General features: G+C 37.3%; 1 protein-coding gene and 1 long non-coding RNA gene across 3 annotated transcripts in view; one reads left to right on the top strand and one right to left on the bottom strand.

Moving 5' to 3' along the window:
- GABRA4 (gamma-aminobutyric acid type A receptor subunit alpha4) overlaps positions 1 to 24,137 on the bottom strand; it is a 66,638-nt gene that overhangs the window by 12,293 nt on the left and 30,208 nt on the right. The window lies entirely within an intron of this gene.
- LOC109245516 (uncharacterized) lies at positions 6,429 to 21,149 on the top strand. 2 transcript variants are annotated; one of them, XR_002070927.2, is made up of 4 exons: positions 6,429 to 6,568; positions 8,206 to 8,288; positions 10,144 to 10,281; positions 20,832 to 21,149. It is a non-coding gene; the product is annotated as an uncharacterized LOC109245516 (long non-coding RNA). The 2 variants fall into 2 exon arrangements; XR_002070928.2 differs by lacking the exon at positions 20,832 to 21,149 and having other exon boundaries at positions 6,432 to 6,568; positions 10,144 to 10,400.

Here is a 24,137-nt window from a genome sequence, read left to right as displayed (position 1 = left end):
CCGACAAATCATTGCAAAAGAAATCTCACTACGTTTTTAAATCCCTAACTTGGGTGGCCAAATCAATTTATTTTTTAAAGCATGCTCATCATTCTGTGGAAATGATCTGCTTCAGCTTCAAAATATTCAGAAAATTACATTTGAACTTCAAAATCATTCAGACAATGCTTTTTCTCTTAATGTAGACTTGTTATGATTTGATCATAACAAAATCGTGCTTTGAGAAATAGCCACCCAGAAGGATTCAGGTTCATGCCAACCCTCCGGGAGGCTGATATACCAAGTAGTCTGAGTCACAGTTTTATCTGCGTTAGCAAAGGCAACAGGGGCACTATCCAAAAAGCAATAATTTATCAAGACCAGATTCTCAGTATACTTCCACTGGAAGGAAACATTTCAAAGCTCAAGCATTGTCAGTCACATCCCTTTGTAAAATCATAGCTATGCAGTGTAAGAAAGCCTTTGATGAGCCAAGAACCTTACCTAAAACAGTCTGAGTTTCTTTGCAATATTAGACAATGTTGGCCTATTGAATCTGAACATATATAATAGCTCCAATAGATTTATTTTTAGGAGAAAGAGCTCAAGTGCCATGCTTCAACTCTTGCTGGAAGTGAGTAGTAGAAGATTCACGATTAAGCTCATAAGCAATAAAGGACTTATTAAAAGCATTGATTTACCCCATTATGAATTTGCCTAACGTATATGTATTGAGTGTACTGAGTGTCCAATTTTTCAAGGTATTTTTCCGAGCACTGAGAGTACAGAGGTGAAAAAAATACAGCCCTGGCATCTTCTCTCAGGAATTAAAAAAAAAAAAAAATTATAATAATCAGTAAGTGCTATAAAGGGAAACTAAAGAAATTAGGAAGTGCATTACCTTTCCTGATTGCTGAGAAAGTAACTTTTAGAAAGAGACATAAACTGAAACTTTAGGAATCAGTGAGGTTTAACCAGGTAAGGAAGGAAGGGGAAAGGAAGGAAGTACCTTATGGCAGTGGGGACAAATTCTGAAGATTTCTCTCAGTAGCATAAAGATAAGGAAGGCTGAGAAACTCCCTTGTCATTAAAATTTGAGATCTTTTGAGGATGTTCTAAAATCTTCCTTTTCTTTTCTTACTTTTATATTGTCTTGAAATGGGCAATTAAGGCAATGCTTTACATTCAGGGCTACTCTAACATAAGTAATGTCTAATCTAGTACTTGATAGACAGAGATCATGAATATCCATCAATATCTCTACAATGTATTGAGTGCTTACTAAGGACCCAGTACTACACTAAATGGTTTTCACAAATAACCTCACATATTTCCTGCAATCACCTGTGAGATAGTATTAATAGTCTTATTGTTTCCAATGAGGACACTGAAGCCTAGAAAAGTTAGGTACTTCACTTAAGGTCAGACAAGTGAAGTTAGGTACTTCACTTAAGGTCTAACATGGGTTAGAGTCATGATGTGAATCCCAGACCCACCCACACTTTTAACCACTTCTGGACACTGCCTATAATAGCAAATGCATATGTTAATGGGGTTGAAGGAAAACAGAAAAGAATTTACCTGAAATATGTCCACAACCCAAATCATTATAAATGGCTTGGTTTTTAATTTTATTTACATTTATTTGGTTTCTATCATAAATTAAACACTGTACTATGCTTTGACTCACAAAAAAATCTCTCTGATTAGTCCTGCCTTTCCAGTTTATGTGAAAATTGTTCTAGAGTTTTTACAGATTACTCTCTCTCCCATTCTTCCTTATATTCTTCCTATTCCTTTGATGCTTGGTTGTCATAACATGATTATAGATAGTACTTTGTATCTCTACATTTTGATTTTTTAAATGTTTATTTATTTTTGAGACAGAGAGAGAGAGAGAGCATGAGTGAGGGAGGGGCAGAGAGAGAGGGAGACACAGAACCCAAGGCAGGCTCCAGGCTCCCAGCTGTCAGCACAGAGCCTGACGCAGGGCTCAAACTCATGAGCTGTGAGATCATGACCTGAGCTGAAGTCAGGTGCTTAACCAACTGCCCCTGTAGATTTTGAACTGTTTTAAAATGAACTGCTTTAAAAATGAATCAACATCACCACTCAAAATTTATTAGACTATTTGACACCACTCAAAGGTATTAGACTATCTTCTATATGATGATCTTCTGCAAGACGGAAGCTGTGCCCCAACCTTCTTTGACAAACTTTCTCTTAAGTTGGAATACAGCACTTTCAAAAGACGTTTAAAAATATACTACTCAAATATACGATATGGTAAAATTGAAACATTCTCCCCCCCAGCACATAAGACACTGCAATTGCAACTTTAATTGTAACCCAGATAAGGTATCGACATAAACAGTGGCTCTAGTTCCTGATTTGAGAATGATTTTCCAAACATGTAGTTATCTACAAGTAATTAAAGTTAATGAAGTTCAGCAATTCATGTGCCAAATTAGGTATAAAGTTAATGTGTATACATATGTGTAGGTAGTAGAAAAGGACTCATTAAGCCACCTATTGTGTATGCTCTTATATTTTGAAAATCAATCCATTTCTCTAGTCTTTACGATTGGAAGCACAGCCAATTGGTCATAAAGCATATGTTGAATTATCCTTTTAACACGATTCATTACAAATCTACTCCATCTACAGTAAAACAATGCATTAGGTCAGAACAAATTGATATTCCACCATGACCCTAGTTGGTAGGTCTTACATTGTCAAACAGATGAACCCCCCCCCCCCAAACAGCTGAAGCCGTTCAGATATTCTCCAGAAATAATTTGACTTGTCCTAAAACAGTAAGTGCCATGTATGGTTTCCAATGGGGCATTAGCAAAACCATTCAACATCGAACAAGGCTCTCATGTTGAAACAGCTGTTCATCCAAAGTGAACATTTTAAAACTTTCTTGGAGCCTAGATAATCTTACTTGAGCTAGAAAATAAGGTATTAGACTATTTTGCATGTTCTACCACTTTATGACAAGAAAGACAATTTTGCACTTCAGTAAAGGCGGATTGCAAATTTAGCATGAATTGAACCAGTAGCTGAGTTGCAATTTATGGTAAATGGCTCATCAGCACATTAATGTATACCACCAAGATAACCACTTCAACCAAGCAGGCCGGAAACTACATGACCCAAATACCTGGTAGGCAGCAAGAAAAATGTGCCCTTCACACACATCTGTAAAATGAATCTTAAAACCAAAAGCTACCAAATATTTATCTTCGTTATCATTCTTGTTGGTAGAACGTTAGTAGTTAAAAACCAAAGGCAGAACCATAGGTTCTAAAAGCAAGTTGATTGAAGTTTCAGATTCTGCCAAATACTACTTATGTGACCTTGGGGGAGTTATTTAGTTCCTCTGGGCTTCCTTCCGATTTCTCTCCTGGGTAAAATGAGGATAATAACGAAAAGTACTTAGAGTTACTGATGGGTAGTGCTGTGAAGCCCTTGACACACTACCTAGAACATAGTAAACAATCAATAATTGTTAAACATTACTATTATATTGTTATCATTTCATATTCTAAGACAGAAGTGCGGATAGTCCCTATGAGGTAAAATATTACAATGCAAGTTTCCATTATTTCTATCCTCAGATATTTGCTATACTTTTTTCAATAGAACTAAATATTTAATGAAGACTGTAACTAAACACCTCAGAAAGGGTTGGAAATATACGGGAACACTACATTTTGTGCTCTGTTCCAAATTCATCGTATTTCCTATTTCGAGATGCAGACAATCAGCTCCATTCCTTGGAGCAGTGCTAAGAACTAGCAAAAACCCAACTTGCCCAGATCTGGCAATTGTAGGAAGAGATAATTAAAGGCTCCTGTTTAAAAGGGTTCCTTTTGGGCTGATGGATGCTTGCAGAGAGACATAAAATCAGGAATCCTGTGGTTTTGTTCTACCGAATTATATTAGTAATTTAAAAAATATTTGCACTTTCCCAACATACAACATACGAAAATTCCTCTTGCATTATAAAGAAGTAAACAATGTGATCGCTTCTCGGCCTTTTGGCTAACATCAAGTGAAGAAGTAAACAATGTCAACATCCAAAATTCCTCAAGCTTCTGACCCCTTTCAGCTATTGTTCTTCGATCACTGCCAGTTTAGGGGAAAATTGTCTACATTTACTATTCCTGCTTCTTCACCTGTTATTTACTCTTCAACCCATTGTTATTTTATATCCCCTCCTATCTTTCCCTTGAAACTCTTTGTGGATTATTCCAAAAGGAACTTTTTAAAATATGTATCTTACCTACAGTTCAGCAGTATCTAAAACTGTTGCTCACTTCTATATTCTTTAAATTTTCCCCCTAAACTCCACAATCAAGTCATGTTCCCCTTTCCTTTCTCAGTCTCCAGTCTCTTCTTCTGCTTAATTCTAAAATGCTATCTTTCCATACAGTTCAAATCTCAGACATCTCAACTTTCTCAATCTTTGGGTAAATAAACCTGTCCGGTGGCTTGGATTACCATCTTTATATCAATATTATAAAATCAATGTCTACATCCCAAATTTTTCTCCAACCTGAAGTCCCATATATCTAGGATGATATCAATCAGATATACTAGAAGCATACCAAAATTTTAATTTATTCACTCATATATCCACTCACTTATTCATCTAATTATTTAGCACATATTTATTGAATGCTCATTTATATGTCAGACACTGTTCTGGGCTCTGGTGATACAAAAGTGGAGGAAAGGCCCCAAATTCTTACCCTTATGGAACCTACATTTTTGACCAAAGTCTAATCTATATACCAATTTGTTCGTATGCAATGAACCCAATGTATTTATCCTAACAAATACATCCCTCCTGCTGTATCCTACATTTTAAAGACTGGCACACTATCCAGCTAGCTATACAAGCCACAAAACTTCTACTATTCTTGTCTACTTCTGCTTTATTCTTTTGTGTCCAATATCTTCAATATTTGTCCAATCTGTCTAGTCTTCTTCACAGCCTTTATAAAGCCAATCAACATTTCTCACTTGGCTACTGCACAGGCTATTAACATTCTCAGACCCACATGCTTATGAATCTTCCCTCTCTCTACTCCCCACTAAAATAGTGTTTATGCATTGTAAATCTGATCACATTACTTCCATGCTTATATTCTTTCAGTTGGAACTCTACTGTTTTCAGGGGGAAAAAAACCCAAAACCTTAAAATACTTACATGGCAGCATAACACTCTACGTGATCTGGGCCCTGCCCTCCCCCCGTCAGTCTCATCTCCCCATTATTTTCAAACCCTCCGCTTAACCACTCCGGGTACCCTCGTGTAGCATATGCTATTGGTGACTGGTCTGTATTTATTTGGTTTATCCAGTATATTACTCCAGACAAGATGATGGCTTGCTGCTTTTCTCTGACTAAGGGGCACTCTGTCTACAGAAGCTTGATGTGGGGGGAGGGTTGGACTAGAAGTTCAAGAAAGCTAACATCCCTTGAGTAATCCTAATTAACAAGAGGCAAGAGTTGGTAAATAAGTATCCTGACTTCTTTGTCAGTGGTGGGACAGTTCTGATGTGTGTTCCTCACATACCCTGAGAGAACCTCTAGGATGATGAGTACACAGTGGTAAATCTGCTCATTAATCATACTTTATTGCATTTCTGTCCTTTCCCTCTTACTTTCCTCACAGTGCTTCTTGGGATCGCCTAAAAAAATAAAGTGCTTGGACATAAATCCTTGCAGCAGAACTCTGCTTTGGGAAAAACCCAATTAAAACACCTGGACTCTAGCAGGATGCCATCATTTAGTTCTACAAGCATCAGCTGTATTGTCTTGCCTCCGGATCCTTGCACATGCCTTCTTTCCCCCATCTTCGTTGCCTCCCTTTTATGCTTTCAAAGGCAGTACTCAGCTATTGATTTCTCTGTGAAATTTAATGTGACACACCCACCACCATTATCAGAATACGCCACCACAGACATGCTAATCTGAACTGCTATACCTTTACACAGCATTTTATGCTTTTTCCTAGCCTACCATGTAGCATACTGTGTGAGTGCCCCTCCCAAATACGGGCTCCTTAGGCCTGCAGGGCTCTTATGTATTCCTTTCCCCACTAACTAGCACAGTACCAAGCACTAAGAGATCTTCAATAAAAATAAGTCAAACGAGTAATAAATAAAAGATGAGCAAACTGTATTGAAATAAATCAACAACAAAATCATTCCCTCCTGTACACTCAGAACAGCAAAAATGAGTCTCACACAATGTGTCTCAGGAGATAAGTAGTTGGCAAAGCTATATAGCCAAAAGCAGAGCATTTAAATACACTTGAAAACCAGATGACAGTCATTTATTCTATCCAGATTATACTTCCTGGGCTACTATAGTAGTTAATGAACTGTTTAATGAGTCAATCCTGGAATATTAACGATAACTGGAATTAAACGCCTTTCCTCTCCCGTTTCAGACATCTGCTTGTTTAAAAATATGACTGAACGATTACTCTTGAATAGAAGAGCATCACCTCCTAGATCAACATCTACCTTCCTCTTGCCCTCTGCTGCTACGCAGGAAAAGCGTGAGGCTGGTGAGCACCAACCTGCCTGTACAAGAGCAAAGCAATGGGAAATGGGAGTCTCTCCTTGAAACCACATGAAACATGTAGCCAGAGGCTGAAATAGCTTGTTTAACAAGGACTGGATTTTTCCTCTCAATCATAGTTCTAAAGCTATCAGTTATTGAAAAGCTGATTTTCAAAGCACACACTAGAACAGCTTTTCTGTACAGCTGCAATGCTATTTAAATCTTCCATGAATATATCCACAAACCCAAGAAAATTCTAAGCTGAAATATTGCTCTTAGAGAGGACACACTAAAATAAAACCCTACGGGGGAAAAATCCAGAAGTGAAATATGGTCATTAATTTTAATATTGGAATTATAAAATCAGGCATAGGGCTTCTACTCCTGCAAGCCAGAAGAGCCCTTGAAATCCCTATTTGGAAGGTCAGCCTTTAAAGTTCTTTTGTGAGACTCTTTGATGGACATTACCCGTCTGCCTCACATCCATTCTTTAATACACTTCAGAAATGTGGATAAATGTCCCACCTAGTGCTATGGTGAGGTTAAAAGTAGATGTAGAATATGCAGTAAAGGCAATGCTTTGGAGACACAAAACTGATCAATAGGAGGCAAGATCAGCCTTGGAAAGAAATGACTCTTGAACTCAACTTCCTGCTCCGCAGTAAATCTCAAGTCCTTATCTGCCACACCATTCTCAAAGAATCCCCAGTACCCCTCTGGTGATCCTGGCAACACTGATGTCACACTTTAATTTCCCATTACCAGCCATATCATTCCACTGAAGCCATTCAGGCTGCCATTATAGTATTTTATAGTGTTGATACTTCTTTGAATTTCACCATAGTGGAAACTTTTAGACTCTAGCCAGCATGCGGCAGTCTGAGTTTCCTTCACTTAAAGCATTCAATTTCATCAAATTGCCTACCAAGTGAACTTATATTGAGCACTGGTCACTATAATATTTTGGAGCCATTTGTTTGGAGGCTGTTGATGAAAACAAGCTGACACTACATCTTAAAAAGTTCACTGCAATCACTGACCAAAGGAAACCCACGATAAGAATTGTTCCGTGCCCCATCAAGTATTGCGTAGCCCTGTGGTTCACATCTGCCATCTCTTAACCCCCAATATAACGGACTCTCCAGGCCAGGGCCAAATGAATGCTTGCTAAATTACTGATTCACTTCAAATAATGAAATGACACACTATCCCGTGGATATGCCAGGATGATTATAAGACATAAGGCAAGGGATGTACACAGCCTCAATACCTAGCACAATTCCTGGCACAAATTAACACTCAACAGCTATTTGTTGAATGAACACATAAATGAATGTGCAGAAGCTGAGGTCCTGATGTTTAAGAAAGACTTACCAAACACCGGTGTATTGAAAGTTCCACCCAAATGTCTTGAATCATCATTTGACCATAAAGCACGAATATAAAGCTCAGCAGGACCAAAGAAAATTGGGATCGGATCCATATTCTAAAGCCTTGTGGAATTAATAAGTAAAAAGCTAATGCCATTTTGAGATTTTGTTATGCTATGGAAACCTGCGGGTCCCTTGGTTTTAAAGTAATTTTCCAGCATACTAAAATCAGAACTTTTTTCTCATGTTGTTCTTTCCTTTGTTTCCATAGGAAACAGTGACTTCCAGGCATCTGAGATGACACAACATAGATTGCCAAATTGCATGCCACCCTGCAGTTGCCAAGGAGATAATGTATGTCATTCCTACAAATAACATGTTGCTCACGCCTTCATTTCCTTTATCTAGCTTTTTAAGATATTCTTCGCCTGAACTGAATTCAGATAACGTTCCCTGTGAACTGATGGAAACATTCCTTTTTTAAAAATGTGTTTACCCCATTCCCCCAAGACACTTGATAGCATCACACATGCTGTCTGTGGAAGGTCTGAGCATATTTTATGCTGATTTTGGAACCCGTGATTCAGCAGTTTTCACTGGAAAAAAAAATGCATCCTGAATTCTGTCTGCTTGCATTCTAAGTAAAGGTTCAATTAAATCCACACCTGGCACTAACATATTCCAGTTTGAAATGGCCTACCACAAAAGCAGCTGTACTCAGTTGAATTTACATAGGAAGGAAAAGAAGGAAAAGAGTTCTAGCAAGGAAAGAAGGGAAAGATGGATGGAAGGAAGGAAGAAAGGAAAGGACGGAGGGAAGGCAGAAGAGTGGGAGGAAAGCAGGAAAACATGTTTACTGAGCACTTACAGTATTCCAGATTAAACATCCATATGATGAACCAACAGAATTAGAGAAATTAAACATCTCGGCTGACACCATCCCACTAACAAGAGGTAGAGTCAGTATTTGAACTCGAGTATGTCTGCTTTTTAAAAAGCATGTGTTTCCCACTTATCTAGTACATAACAAATCACCCCAAACAGTCCCTTTCATGGCTTTGGAGGTTGACTGGACTCAGCTAGGCAGCTGTCACTCAGTGTCTCTCAGGTGGTTTCAGTCAGAGTGGCTGGGACTGGAGTCACCTTGAAGGTGTCCTCACTCACATTTCTGGCAGTTGATAATGGGCCTGTCAGCCAAAATACCCTACCTGTGGTCTCTCCATGTAGCCTGGGCTTCCTTACAGCATGATGGCTGTGTCCCAGTAAGGAGTCTCAAACGAGCCAGCCTCGATGTCATATAGCATCACTTCTCCTAGGCACAGAGCCCACCCACCCCCTTGCCAACTAGATTCAAGGTTGAGGTAACACAGACTCTAACCAACATTGTAAGAAATGCATGTCAGATGACCAGTGGAGGAAGGAGCCTTAGTACAACCACCTTGAAAAATGTTTTCTGTCACAATGTATTTCTTGCAATACTCAAAATGCTTCAAACAGCCTGAGATCCAGGCTTCACGGATCTCTTTATGTGGTTGGTAGAGTTAAGTGGGGGAGGGAACAGTTAAAATTACCAGTTTTGAAAGAGGAATGGAGCAACTTTTAATGTCAGCTTGATGAATTGTGAAAAAAAAAAAAAAAACCTGAACATTGAAATTAAACTTTGGAATGACTTCCTGATTATTTTTTTGTGTGCTTAGCAGAATCCCTTTTTACTCATGCATTGTCAATTTTCAAAGCATTTGGTTAACATAAAAACTAACTCTACACTAAAATTATATTGTGGCACATTCAAACATATGTTAGCACTATATAATATTACCAAAGAGCACTTTCATCTAATTCAGCTTCTTGGTTCTTTTTGTCCCTAGATAAATGGGAGTTTCCTACATGAATTATAGGTTATACCTGCTCACGTGGGGCATGCATATGTGGAAATAGTAGCACCAAATGAATGGCTGTTACAAAGGCTAACAGTCTATGTGGAGCTATGTTCTTGTCATTTGAATCTATAACCAACCATGAATGTATCAGGAGCCTTCTGGCTAATGCCTTTCTCTTCTGTGCACTCTTTCAAATTGTTCTAAGAGTGAACCTAGCTAGGCCTTACATCATGAGACCATCCAGTTGATCCGAAACAGCCATAAGCCCTCCATTGAACATCGAATTTGTATTTCAACCATTAAAATAATCAAATTTGTTTATCCTCTAGAAATCTATGAAACTATTATCATAAATAAAGAGAACCTCAGCCAGAAAATAAGATATTAATGACATGAAGAAAGAACACCATGGAGTGAGCACAATAATCAGATTGTGGAGAGCTTTCCAACTGAGGAAGAACATTATGGTGAGCTAGTGAAAAAGCAACAAATTTTGTCTCATTGCTTGCATTGCTGAGAGTATATGATTGTGCTTATTCTACTGTGCTAGCAGATTGATCTGGAATAAACATATATAATGTACATATTTGATGTAGCTATTTCTGAACTGACCAGCTCTATCATGAATCAGGCTGTACCACGCAATGCTAAATTAGGTCTAACAAGCAGAGTACCATAATCCCCAAAAAACAGCAGAGTTCTTTCTTTGCCGTATAAGTCCGGCATTACTCTCAATCAGCCCAACATATATGATGAAATCTTAGGATATCCTCAATTAGGGCTTGACAAAAAAAAAAAAAAAAAAAAAGAAAATTGAAGTGCTCGGGTAACACACAAGGCAATGCCAGCAAGTGACATGGACAAAAAGACTTCTTATTCAGTGTTTCTCTTCTCACTTTCATACTTCTGATTTCACCCCACATGTTTCAGCTCCCAATTTTACATCTTCCTGTATCTGGTTTTGTTTTGTTTTTCCACCATGAGAAAGAGCATCTAATAACAAAATCCTTGAAAGTAAAGCAGCAGTATTGATCCATCTTACATTATAGAACAATTGGCCTGTACCTTCCACCGACACTGCAGCACAATAAAGACTTGAGATCTTTTTACTTCCCTGTTTTCTTCAATTTTATGTGCCTTGGAACTTAGAAGCTTCATAATGCTATGATTTCCAGTACTGTGAGTAGTCTAGCTGCACTTAATGACTGCAAAATGTCTGGATAGTAACCAGGAAGTTAATTGTAGCCAATAATTATCTAAAATGGTCTCATGAGGTTCTGAAATCCCCTTTTGATTATAATTTTAAACTTTAACCCCATTATACAATGCCTATTAAAGTCATAAATATCTAGATTATAATTTTAAATAATTAACTTAAATCCTTTTGCAAATTTTCATTGTTAGAAAACTGCTTTTTACATTTGTTCTGTTGTTAGGGTGGTTATCTCGTCTATTGGTCAAGCCAGGATATTTTTGTCCTAAACAAAGGCTAAATTGGGTAAACCACAAGGACAAAGTCAACCTACCCATTATACATTAGTTGAAAAAAAAACAATAAAAATTTTCAATTTGCTAGGAATTTGAAGACCACAGGGGGAAAAAATGTACGTTTCATTCAAAATATGATTTTAGGTTTTTCCATATTCTATCTCAATGTGCTTCAAAACCTTTCTTTAAGGTATTTTTAGTAATGAAATTGATAAAATAAATTTGGCTACAGCACAAAGGATATTACCCATTGCAAACATGCAAAAGTGAATGATTTACATAATTTTGAAAAATGAGTACAATCCATAAAGAAACACTGTGGGAAAAAAGGTCGAAGAGAAAAAGAACTTAAATACTGGAAGTACTAAAGGAGAGATTCATTTTTTTAATTAACCGAAAACAAACAGGATTCACCACATAAAATCTAATTCTATTTTTATGAATCGCTCAGGGATACTAATATAACTTTCTGTCAGCAGATCAAGTCCCCATTGACCGTAATCTATTTCAGTCCCGAAATGTATTCTTGCTTTGTGGATAATAGGTAACCTCCTTGGTGCCATTTTTAGATCAGCCCATCGGCAAACATTAAGCAGAAAGCATGTTAACATTTTTTAGGATCAGCTAAGCCTTTGGCAAAGTGGGTTTCTTGCTTGCAGAAGCAGCATAGTAAGCTAACCACAGGGGAGCTGATGCTCTGCGTCTGTATAAGCCTCAGCTTCTTCAAGTCAAAATAAAATAAATAAACTAACAACACAATCCTACTGAGAGTATTATGATGCCCATAGAGGATATGTTCCCATCGGCCCCAGGCACACTGAGTACCGGCCCAAGGTTTTGACATTCTTGGCTCCAACCTAAATTCTTGTCTTGAAAACAAATAAACTTAAAAAATGCTAATCACTGTAATCACCAGGATAATTTCTAATTACCTATTTTGCTGTCAAAAAGAAAAAGTTGATAAAGGAAATTGTTAAGTCAGATCTAGGCCTCATCTTCACCTCAAAAGACTGCTTTTGACTTTTTAAACCATTTTTAACCAGTGCAAATGGTGTTTTCATATGGTTCAACTTAATACAAACTGACTTTTGTCAAAACAAATTGCAGGCCCATTTGGTCATGGAAGGGAAAGCCATGAAGGTCAAGTGCTCAGCCCATGCTCCCTCCATTCATCACTGCTGTCCATGTTTTGTTTTGTTTTTTAAGTTTATTTATTTTGAGAAAGAGAGAGAGAGAGAGAGGTGGGGGGCAGAGAGAGGGAGAGAGGGAGAGAGAGAGAATCCCAAGCAGGCTTTGCTCTGTCAGCAATGCACAAACCATGAGATCATGACCTGAGCTGAAACCAAAAGTCAGACGCTTAACCAACTGAGCCACTCAAGCACCCCAGTCCTCATGTGTTGGTGGTGGATCTGCCCTAAGAATATAACTATCAAGTTCCCATATGGTTGTCCAGCTCTTGCTTACTTTCTGTGGAAGCATCTTTGAAGCTCCATGATGCCTTCTTTTCTCACCTTCCAAACAGGATGCCTTTCTAAGAGCTTCTCCATTCAAACCCAGCTCTCAGAAGGGTATTCATTGTACCCTTCTCCCACATAGAATCAGAGAACGTTTCCTTGCGTTCCACATATAGTCTGAACAGCATAGTTGAGCAGGACTCTCACTTCCCATCTAGTGGCCTGTCTATATCAGTAGCCAGAGTAACCCAAACAAGACTAAGAGTCAAAGGCATGGCTCATGAAAAAGGCAGGGATAATAGTTGCTTCATACGGGAGACTTCCACAGAAACCCCGTGTTTGGGGTCAAGAAATGAGACATGCGGATTTCCTTCAGTAATCTCCAAACTTGGTGTGGGCCTCAAAAAGTGAAAAAGCAATACTGGAATGGGTATTTGGGGTTTTTCTCTATTATTGTGATCATCTAGGACTTCTCTTTCCTGTCATTATTACTATTATTATTAATGCATTGCAGAGACCACATTGCATTCATTCATTCTTTTATCCATTGACTCAGCCAATATTAGATGAGCATTTACTGGGTGCCAGGCTCTGTGCTAAACAGTGGTCCAAAAGTTCATATTCTTAAAGACTTTTTAAAAAATCTGTCCAGATGTTCACATATGCGCATAGCTGATTAAACTAAAAACAATACTATACCCATTTTGTATGTGAAGAGTTGACATTCCACTATTTGGATACAGAGTCCACACCACATTTTGCCAAGTTCTCTTTGAAAATGTTAATCCTCAAGTGCCAATGATAGGGCTGAAGAGAAAGTACACATGTGCTAAGTGATGGGGACCCTTCTTCCTTCATATCTCCTCCCTTTATTTTAATGGTGCAACTTTTCACTTTCAAGGGACCCCTTGATGTCCCCATTAAACTGATTAGGCTTAGACAATCTTTTCAGGGAGGCAAAAATAGAGAGCACTAACAGAGAAACTAAACCACACACACATCCTCACACCCCCATTCCTTTCTTCTTTTTTTTTTTTTTTTAATGTTTATTTATTTTTGAGAGAGACAGAGACAGAGTGTGAGCAGGAGAGGGGCAGAGAGAAAGAGAGACACAACCCAGAGCGGGCTCCAGGCTCTGAGAAAGCTGTCAGCACAGAGCCTGATGCAGGACTCAAATTCACAAACTGTGAGATCATGACCTGAGCCGAAGTTGGACGCTTAACCAACTGAGCCACCCAGGTGCCCTGTCCATTTCTTCATTTAAATCCCTTAAAGACAGCCTTTTCTCTGACTCTGGAGCCCACAACTGTTATCTTTCTTTTTTTTTTTTATGTTTATTTTTTCAGAGAGGGAGAGAGAAAAAGAGAGAAAAAGAGACCATGATCAGGGAAAGGGGAGAGAGAGGGAAAGGGGAGAGAGAGAGAGAGAGAGAGGGAAAGGGGAGAGAGAGAGAGAGAGAGAGAGAGAGAGACTGAGACTCTCTGAAGCAGGCTCCAGGCTCCAGGCTCCAAGCTGTCAGCACTGAGCCTGATGTGGGGCTTAAACTCGTGAATCGCGAGATCATGACCTGAGCCAAAGTCAGGCACTTAACCAACTGAGCCACCCAGGTGCCCCACAACTGTTTTCAATAAGTCAAACAAAAAAACAAGTGAAAGTAATTTTTTTTAAGTTTTTAGGTTTTGGTTTTTTTTTTTTTTTATATATTAGAGAGAAAGAGAGCACGTGAGCAGGGGAGAGGGTCAGGAAAGAGAATCTTAAGCAGGCTCCATGCTCAGCACAGACCCCAATGAGGGTTTCTATCCCATGAACCCTTGGGATCATCACCAGAGCCAAAGTTAAGAATCAGATGCTCAATGCACTGAGCCACGAAAGTACCCTTAAAATTTTGTTTTAGCCAAATTCCAACCACCCCCCCCCCAAAAAAAAAGAGAGACAGAGAAAGAGCTTGAGAGAGAAACCAAATTCACTGGACTACGTGGTTGGGAGTCATGAGACTGGAGAGAATAAATAAGTCTCCATGCTAGTCATCTATATGAAGATGTTGGAGTTACAAAAATTGAAGTCAAAATACAAGAGAGAGAAACAGAGGGAGAAAGAAGAGAATCTTGCAGAATATCTAAGGAATATGAAAATTGAGGGTCACTAATAAGAGAGGCTTTGTGAAAGCATAAGATGTGTTATTCAGGCAATGAAGCTCGGCAGGTGAAGAATCTTGTGAAATCTGAAATCCTAGAACACAGAAAACCATGTCATGCCATAATATCTGAGTGGAAAGTGCCCTCTCCTTAAATTGACCAAGATAGATAATAATCTTTGACCAAAGATATTTTTACGCATAATATCCTCTAATTCATTTAAGTGAAATGAAATAAGTAATACGCAAACTGATAATTCTTGAAACTTCTGAAACATCTGAGGCTGAGTGAAAAGCTAGAGATTTAGCTATGTATATTATGTTGTGAGAAATTAGTCCCTCAAAATAGCAAAAGGGAAATTGGCAGCTTAGCTAAATAAACCAGAAGGAATGAATAATCTTACATAGTAGCTTAGGGAAAAGAATTTGCTGGAAAATGTAGCTAAACATTGAGGGAATTTGTTTCAAGCAGCTGTAATTTTTGAAGCTGATTTTTTTTTTCACTCTTGAAGAAGGGCTGGTTCACTCACATTACTAACAGAGATGGAAAAAGATCACCAAATTAATAAAAATTTGAAATGCCTTTAAAAAAAAACTTCTAGGGGCACCTGGGTGGCTCAGTCGGTTGAGCGTCCGACATCGGCTCAGCTCATGATCTCATGGTTCATGAGTTCAAGCCCGCTTTGGGCTCTGTGCTGACAGCTCAGAGCCTGGAGCCTGCTTCGGATTCTGTGTCTCCCTCTCTCTGTCCCTACCCTGCTCATGCTCTGTCTCTCTCTCTCTCTCAAAAATAAATAAACATTAAAAATAATAAAAAGTAAATTTAAAAACCTTTTAATAAAATGTCACTGATGGAAATATGTGGTTCCTTCATATACTGCTATCCCTGGCACGTGAGCCCATGTCTCAGTTGTATGAGGAATGAAATCAACCAATAAGTATTACTCAAGTATTTGCTAGGTACTTAGCAAGTTTGTTCCAGATGTGCTAGAGGAATAATGGAGTAAATGGAGAAGTCATAAAAATTCCAGGAATATAGGAATAGTTTATTAATCATACAGCAATTCCAGAATGATCCTTAGGCTAGTCCATAAATATCACAAACAAAACTAATGATATTTATAGTAATGAGCTAGCTCATTTCCTTGCTATTCTCCTGCATCTGCTGGCCACCAGTAAAATACACCTCACTGGTAGGCTGAGTTCTCCCACCATGCCCTCCCAAAGTTCAGGATGCTTCTTAAAACATGCCCTGATCCCTACAGAATATTTGCTCCTCTTGATTATTTATATCACTATACTCTGCCACCTGAAATAGTATTAATTCATTTAGGGCAAAAAGGTCTCTTTTGAACTCCTTTAAAATTTTCCCTACAACCTTTAGAATGATTCTTCTGAACATATATTCTAAGTAAACATTGTTAATTGAAGATATAAACGTGTAAGACAGGTTATTTCAAATAAAAAATAACAGTCATACTTTTGAATGTTTTTAACTGTTTAAAATGTCAAAAAGTGGTAAAACTAGGGACTGCTCTATAGTTTGTCGACATGACTGCACTAAATCAATCTGTCATTTTTAGCCTTGACAAAATTTTTATGTATTTTATGCAAACTTGGGTATTTGGAGAGTGTGCCTACTTTTCTGTGACTTTGGCTTCTATGTAAACTAAACTACTAGCTAAGGGATAGGGCTTGCTATAATCGGGACAGAGTTTCAAAGTACGGCTTACCCTTTGAACAATGTGAACATGAATACAGCCCTCAGGAAAGCAGGAAATGGGGCGGGGGATGAGTATGGGGCGGCAGGCAGAGCAGAGGGTCAGTAGTGCTGGTGGTGAGTTGTAAGTGCAGCCTTCATTCCCACTTGTAAACCTACCCTTTGGAGCCAGGCTACCTGGGCTTAAACCCTGGCCTGGTTACTTACAAGCGGTATGATTTTGAACAAATCACTCAGGCCTCTCAGCGCTTCAATTTCCTCATCTGTCAGGTAGGATGAAGATCAGACAGGACTGCTGTGACAATTATATGAGTTAATACATGTAAAATGCTTAAAATACTCTCTGGCACTTGGTCACATCCGTTGATGCTTCTATTGCCACTGGAATAGTATGGTTTTTGCTATATAGGTGAGCATAAAATAACTTGAATATTTAATTGCATCTGACTCAGTGAACCCAAAAAGACTCATCCTCCTTCTAATCATTTTTTACCGAAGTAAGCACATGTTGAAGAGTATAAAGCAAGCTGGCATTGATTATAGAGAGTGAATGAGTCTGTAGTAGCACAGATTTTTCAATTAGAAGGAAATTTAGACATTACCTTGCCTAACTTGTTCATCTAACAGAGAAGTGCAAACCCAAATACTGTGTTGTGTTATTAAAGCTCCATTGGAGACCTGAGAGTAGAGACAAAATCCCTTTATGCCTCCTTGTTTTCTCTACTGAGAGGCAGCGCCATGCATCTGAAAGTGTCCAAAAACACTTCACCAAGGCTCATTTTCCTCAACCATAAAATTATGTGTATAACAACACGACAATTCATCCTGGGGCTCATTGTAGAAATTAGAGATAGCATATGTAAAGTAACTAGCCCTATGTATTATACACATATACACACACATATATGGGATATATATAAATATATACATATATGTACATATCTATATAGTACATTGTAGACAATAAAAAAATGATGATCATCATAGTAATGACATGCTACCTCCCCAAATTCCATGTAATATATAAATACACTTCACAGCTTCTTCCTTTGCCATATTTGTAAACATAGAATACATGAAAATAAAAAAATGGATTTACTATTAATCTATATCTATACCACACACATAGACACACACACACACACACACACACACACACACACACCCTACACTGTATTATACTACGTTTATAAGACACCTTACTCTTTCCTTGAACACTAATACAGCTAATATATCTAGCCTTCCTAATACAGCATTAAAATTATGGCATTTCCCACTCTGTAGAAATAAACAGACTAAATTTTTAATCATGCTGCTAATGTTGGCATTTTTCTACCCATGTGATTATTATCAATAGTCACCAAAATATGCACATTATGGTTTCAATGAGCTACTAAAACTGATTGCTTCTCCTCCATTTGTCATTTTGAATGATGTCCCTTAACTTGCCACGTTTTGCATTTCAAAAAAATAATGTGAAGTCTCAGCTTAATTCTCTCTGAGATAACTTATTACCCTCTCTGCTTCTCTTTCACAGCATTTTGTACATTAATCGTTATTTAATTATTTGAAATTAATCATTGAATGTTGACCTTCACTACTATTCTCATATCTCTGAAGGGAGTGAGTACAGTATTCCTAGCATACTGACACTTAATAGGTATTTCATAAATATGTTCATAAATATAATAGGTTCCCAATATGTAACTGAATATAGAGATTGGTATTTCAGCAGATAGATCTAAGGTAGCAGCGAAGATTTGAGAGTAAGTTCCCACTACTAACAGTTTGCTTGTATTAATCTAAAACCAGGACTCAGATGACACTTCTATATACTAACTATGCTACTAACTCACAAGACTAACAGCCTCTCCCCTTCACTAGACAACACTCCTAGGTTTTGCCTTTGAATCCTGTGTGCTCTGCATGGTGACTGTGCATAGCAGTTGTTTGGTAAATGCTTGTTAAATGACTAGATTTGTTTTCAAGGATTAGCAACAAGACAATTTCTCATGAAGCTGCACAAGACACGTAATAATACAAAAAGATAAAAAATACGGCTGGGAATGAGACAAAATTCTGTTATTCTTGACATAAATCATACAGTTTAGTAATTGTGTGATTAAGCAATGACTCATTGCCTAAAAAGAATTACTAACTACAGAACATCCTGTACTGAACAAGGTATGGGCTTGGGGAGGTACAATTTATATATGATTTAAAGAATGTCATTAAACTAGTGTCACGAACATACGTAAATGTCAAGTGAACTGACAGCAGTGCTTCATGTCCTTTTGCAAACTGCCAAGGGAATTTTAAACTAAGTTAAGAAATGAAAGAAATACGGACAAATGGAAAAATGAAAGTTTCTTGCATGTTAGCTTAAACTATTTAAAGAACAGCATTTTTAAGTGGAGTTTCGAGAATGATTAAAACGAAAATCTGAAACTGACCTAGTTTGTACACCCTGTTGCAATGAAATGATGCTTGTGTATTACCAATCACTAGGAAATCATTGTATTTAACACTGATGTTGCTAACAGTCATTGACATGTGTGTAAGTGGTATGACTAAATTGACCAAAGGACAACAAATAATGCTTTCCTCTTTTTTTAATTTTTAAATGTTCTATTTAGTTTTGAGAGAGAGAGAGAGAGAAAGAGAGAGAGAGAGCGCAAGTGGGGGAGGGGCAGAGAGAGAGGGAGACATAATAATCCGAAGCAGGCTCCAGACTCTGAGCTGTCAGCGCAGAGTCCGACGCGGGGCTCAAACCCACAAACCGTGAGATCATGACCTCAGCCGAAGTCAGGTGTGTAACTGACTGAGCCACCCAGGCGCCCCAATGCTTTCCTCTTAATGCACAGTGGCACTTGTAGATTTACTGAGCTTTTTGTTTTGTTTTATTTTTTTTTTCAAAGTGTCCTCCTCAGGTCTCTATTGCTGCCCACTAGGTAAGTTCCACTGTTGACAAGTGCATCTCAGAATGCTAAGACTGAATATCAGTTGTTATAGCTGCTCACAGTGACCAGGCTCTAGCTCACTACTAACATCTGTTTGATGTTCACATTTACTCTGACGAGAAAGAACGTTACATAAAATACAAATGTTTTTGGACATGGTTGATAAATATATAATTTCAGAGGCACCACATTTCCCATTGTCTGATTCCTATAGCTGACTCCTTATAATCCGTCAATAAACTGTAATTTCTAAACACCATGCACTGTGCTGTGTGAGAAAATAGAATAAAGCCACAATCAATGTTATTAAGGAGCTAGCCATCTAAACTAGGTAAATACAGCAATCACATATGAAACAATTTAGTAATGCAAAATACTTTAGGATATTATAAATGATAAATGTTGTGGTATATATTTTAAATGTTGAAGATGGTTCAAGAAATAAAGGATAATAATAATCGCACAATTATTTACTGGGCATTAATCTTGCACTATGTACTTTACATGTATGATGTTATTAAACCCTCATGATAAGCCTTTTCAGTAGGTTCTCTTATCACCCCCAGTTTGTAAATGTGGATCCTTGAGACCATGTCCTTGAGATTCCTGAGCTCAGTCAGAATGAGACACATACATGGGAAATATGGCTTGAGTTTGACTTTGAACAATGGGTAGTAAAAAAGGAGATTCTCATGAGTGCACTTGAGTTACTGAATTCAAGAGGAACCTTCAATTTTTTATTTATTTTTTATATCATCTTTTCATTAAAGACTCTAAGTAGAGCAAATAGCTCTTTAATTTTGTAAATATCTCTGTAAAAGGGGCGCTTGGGTGGCTCAGTCAGTTAAACATCTGGGTATTGGCCTCATCTCGGGCCAAGATCTCCTGGCTCGTGGGATCGAGCCCCATCAGTCCAGCAGAGCTGCACTGACAGCACAGAGCCTGCATGGGATTCTCCCTCTCTCTCTCTCTCTGCCCCTCCCTCCCTCGCTCTTGCTCTCTCAAAATAAATAAATTAAAAAACATATTTTAAAAATATCCTTGTAAGAATCTATGAAAAGTCCATGAAGAATAGTTATGGTGAAAAGGAAACAGACAAAGAAATTGAGTAGATGGGAATGGAAAGGTATGCTGCAGTCTGAAAACAGAAATCATTATCGTGTGAAGGGAGACAATGCCCTGCTACAGAATTGCCACTATCTAAACTTGAACTAATTTAGCTTCTTCATTAAATGTGGTTCACTGCTCTTCTCTGTTCTAGTGAATGATGCCACCACCATCTCATCCTCCATTTCTGTCACTCAACATTTCTAATCCATCGTTAAAGCTTTAGGCTTAAAAGTATGGGTTTTGTTGGCCCAACCCTGCAACCTACCAGATAAATGATTTGGGGAAGATTGCTTGATCTCTATCAATTTCCTTATTGGTAAAACATGGATTACAACAGGACACATCTTATAAGTTTTTTAAATTAAGTTATGTATACAATGTCTGTAAAAGTTCTTGTCACTGACATGTAAAAAGCATTCAGAATATTTTGCTATTGTTATTTATTCATAGAAATATGAACAAAAGATTATTGGGCTGATCATTTTATGCGTGTGTATAATATATACATTCTAATGACTATTATTCATAAGTATATCATAAATTAAATAGTACAAAACAGAGTTTTAATAAAAGAGAACAAGTTTTACATTCAGATACAGCTGAATTAACCTAAATATTGGTTTACCATTTCTTGACTACATCACCTAACAATTGCAAACCTCAATTTCTTCATTTGTAAAATAGTTATCATGATCTTGAAATGAAGTAACACATGTAAAGCCTATCACATAGTACCCGACACAATTTAAAAGCCAAAGTAATTTTAGTCATTATATCATTGGATTTTTTTCACAAGATACCACATATACTCATAAATGCATACTTTCTAACTGAACAAGGACTACAGGATATATTTTCAAATGAGTTTTTAAAATATGTTTTTGAGAAATCTTCTCCTTGTATAGTTATTCTCTAAACCATCCTATTAATCCAAATCACCTGCATCAGTAAGAGAGTAGATACTCTAAGAAGTATGAGGATATGAAAGGGTACAACCACAACAGTGAAGATCAACTCAAATACTGGAAGGACAGAATCAGAATCAAAGGCAGAATTAAGGCAAGAGAAGCATAACAGCTGCTTTGCCTCTTGAGATGCCCAAAGACATATTCAAGCTGCCCATAGCTGCCCTTGGATTCTGCCAGTCGGCCTTTTCTCCTTGCTTCATGAATATTCCATAAACCATACGCTTTCCAATTCCCAAAGAATAGAAGTGGTCACCATACACCTCTGCTAGGCCATTAACTGGCCATAGGACACATATAGTGACAATGAATCAAACCACTAGTGACCCTACCCAAAGACAGAATTACCAAATGTCATGTAGTCTCTGAGGGCAATTCCAAATAAGGGGTTTAAGCATATTTTAAACAAAGGCAGCTTCATTCAAATAAGTAAACAGTCACACAAGCTGGAATACATATTTGAATAAGCAAATTTCAGCTGTCTGATTAGAATTTCTACTGAAACTCCAAACCTTACATATTTTTAGAATATTTCCTTCCAATAACATATTTTAAAATGTTACTCTTAAGATATTCTTTCTCCTCCTAAATTTTCTTCTCCCTCTCTCTCTCTCTCTCTGTTCCTCACACTCTCCTTCTCTCAATTTTAATGTGTTTTCAACCTTCAAAGTTGAACTTGATACTAAAGCCATTCAATGACAACTGACACTGTAACGTCAGCTATGCTCTGGCAGCAATCTGGAGTTAGGAGGATGGGCTAACCCATTAATCACTGTCTTTGGAACACAGATATTCGTCAAGTAAACTGCTGTGGAGATATGGGTTATCATACACAAACAACCACATATTGTAGAGGACCGGAAGCCTACGATGCGTATTTTGACCAGATTTCCTTCCCAACCTTTAAATACTATGAATTCTTGACTCTGGGTATGTCATTTGCACACAGGTTGTGGCCCAGCCTGCCAAGAGGAGTTACTGAATCAGAGTGGACTTAGCCAATTACATGTGCTCAACCAAGCATTTACTGACAATGGCAACTACTCCAACCAAGTGATATATTTAAGGGAACAAATAGAAGATTATTGGTTCTCTTCCCACCTTTGGAAATTCTGCAAAATAACTTGATTCTGATTAAGTGGTACTTTTAAGTGTTGATAACGTTCCATTATAGCACTAGGGCAAGTTCACTTTGCAAAAATGAAAAGAACTATGCCAACTCATCACAAAGAGAAAAAATATGTATATAAAATATATCTCCAAATCCAGAATCTCTGGACTTGAGCAATCCTGGGGTTGGGGGAAGTTAGCAGCTACATGGGAGAGTCAGAATGATTTACGCTTTCAACATTATTAGAAAATCATTAGTAGAAATATCCTGTTTCAATACTTAAAATTAACCACTAGTGATATAAAGATATATATAGCTTCCAAAGTACATGAAAAAATAAACACTAAGAAATTTAGTGAGAAAGATATATAACAAAAGCTAATATTAAGAAAGAATTCAAAAAATATAAAAATCAGACCAAATAGAATTCAAGGGAAAAGGTATTACATGGGACCAAAAAAAGGTTACTTTACAATTAAATATATATACGGATACGAAAATAGAGCAGATATGAATCTTTACATGTTGAATATCAGGGTATCAAAGTGTATAAAACAAAAAAAGTTAAAATGCAAAAAAAAAATTTGACACAGGCTCATATTAGTGGGATAATTTTTTGTGTCTTTCCTGGTATTTGAAAAATCAAGAAGACAAGAGGTTATTTGTTAGACAAAGGAAATAATAATGTTTTAAGTAAAATTGATTTAATAACTAAAAATCAACTTCTTTCAAATTGCCATCAAACATTTATAAGTTTTTAACATAATACAGAACACAATGGAAGTATGATAACATTTACATTTATACAGGTAACATTTCTGAACACAATGTGATACAACTAGAAATGGGCAGTGGAGCTAAATAAATAAACCAATTCCACTTTGGAAATTTTATCTTCCAAATATCATAGAGAAAAACAATCATGTAATTGTAGAATATTTTGCGAATAGTTATGGTAATATATATCAAAAGTTATTAACTATGGATAAGGGTGTATGCAATATAGCTCATTGCAATAAAGGAAACTATTATTAAAGAAGAAACAGTGAAAACAAATTACTAAGAATTAACCAAAAAACTAGAAAAGAGTAACACAATTAACCTACAAAAAGATGGAAATAAAATAAATCATGAATCAACAATTAGAACACAGAAACAGTTAAATAAATGAATACATACATACATAAACAAACATCCAAGACTTAACTTTTTTTTTGAAAGAAATAGTAAATAGAATTTTTCTACCAAGGCCTACAAGAGAGCAAAACAACTAAAATCACAATAAAAGTCAGAGAGGGCATAAATCTACCCATGGGTAATGGGAAAGGGCTAAAACGGCAGATAGTCAGTTTTTTTAACTGAAAACAGTGTACAAAATCCA

This window comes from Panthera pardus, unplaced genomic scaffold (assembly GCF_024362965.1).
Source record: "Panthera pardus isolate Hobbes unplaced genomic scaffold, ASM2436296v1 HiC_scaffold_13, whole genome shotgun sequence".
In the NCBI taxonomy this organism is placed as follows: Eukaryota; Metazoa; Chordata; class Mammalia; order Carnivora; family Felidae; genus Panthera; species Panthera pardus.
The sequence above is the reverse complement of the archived record's forward strand: the minus strand, read 5'-3'. Positions and strand labels throughout refer to the sequence as shown.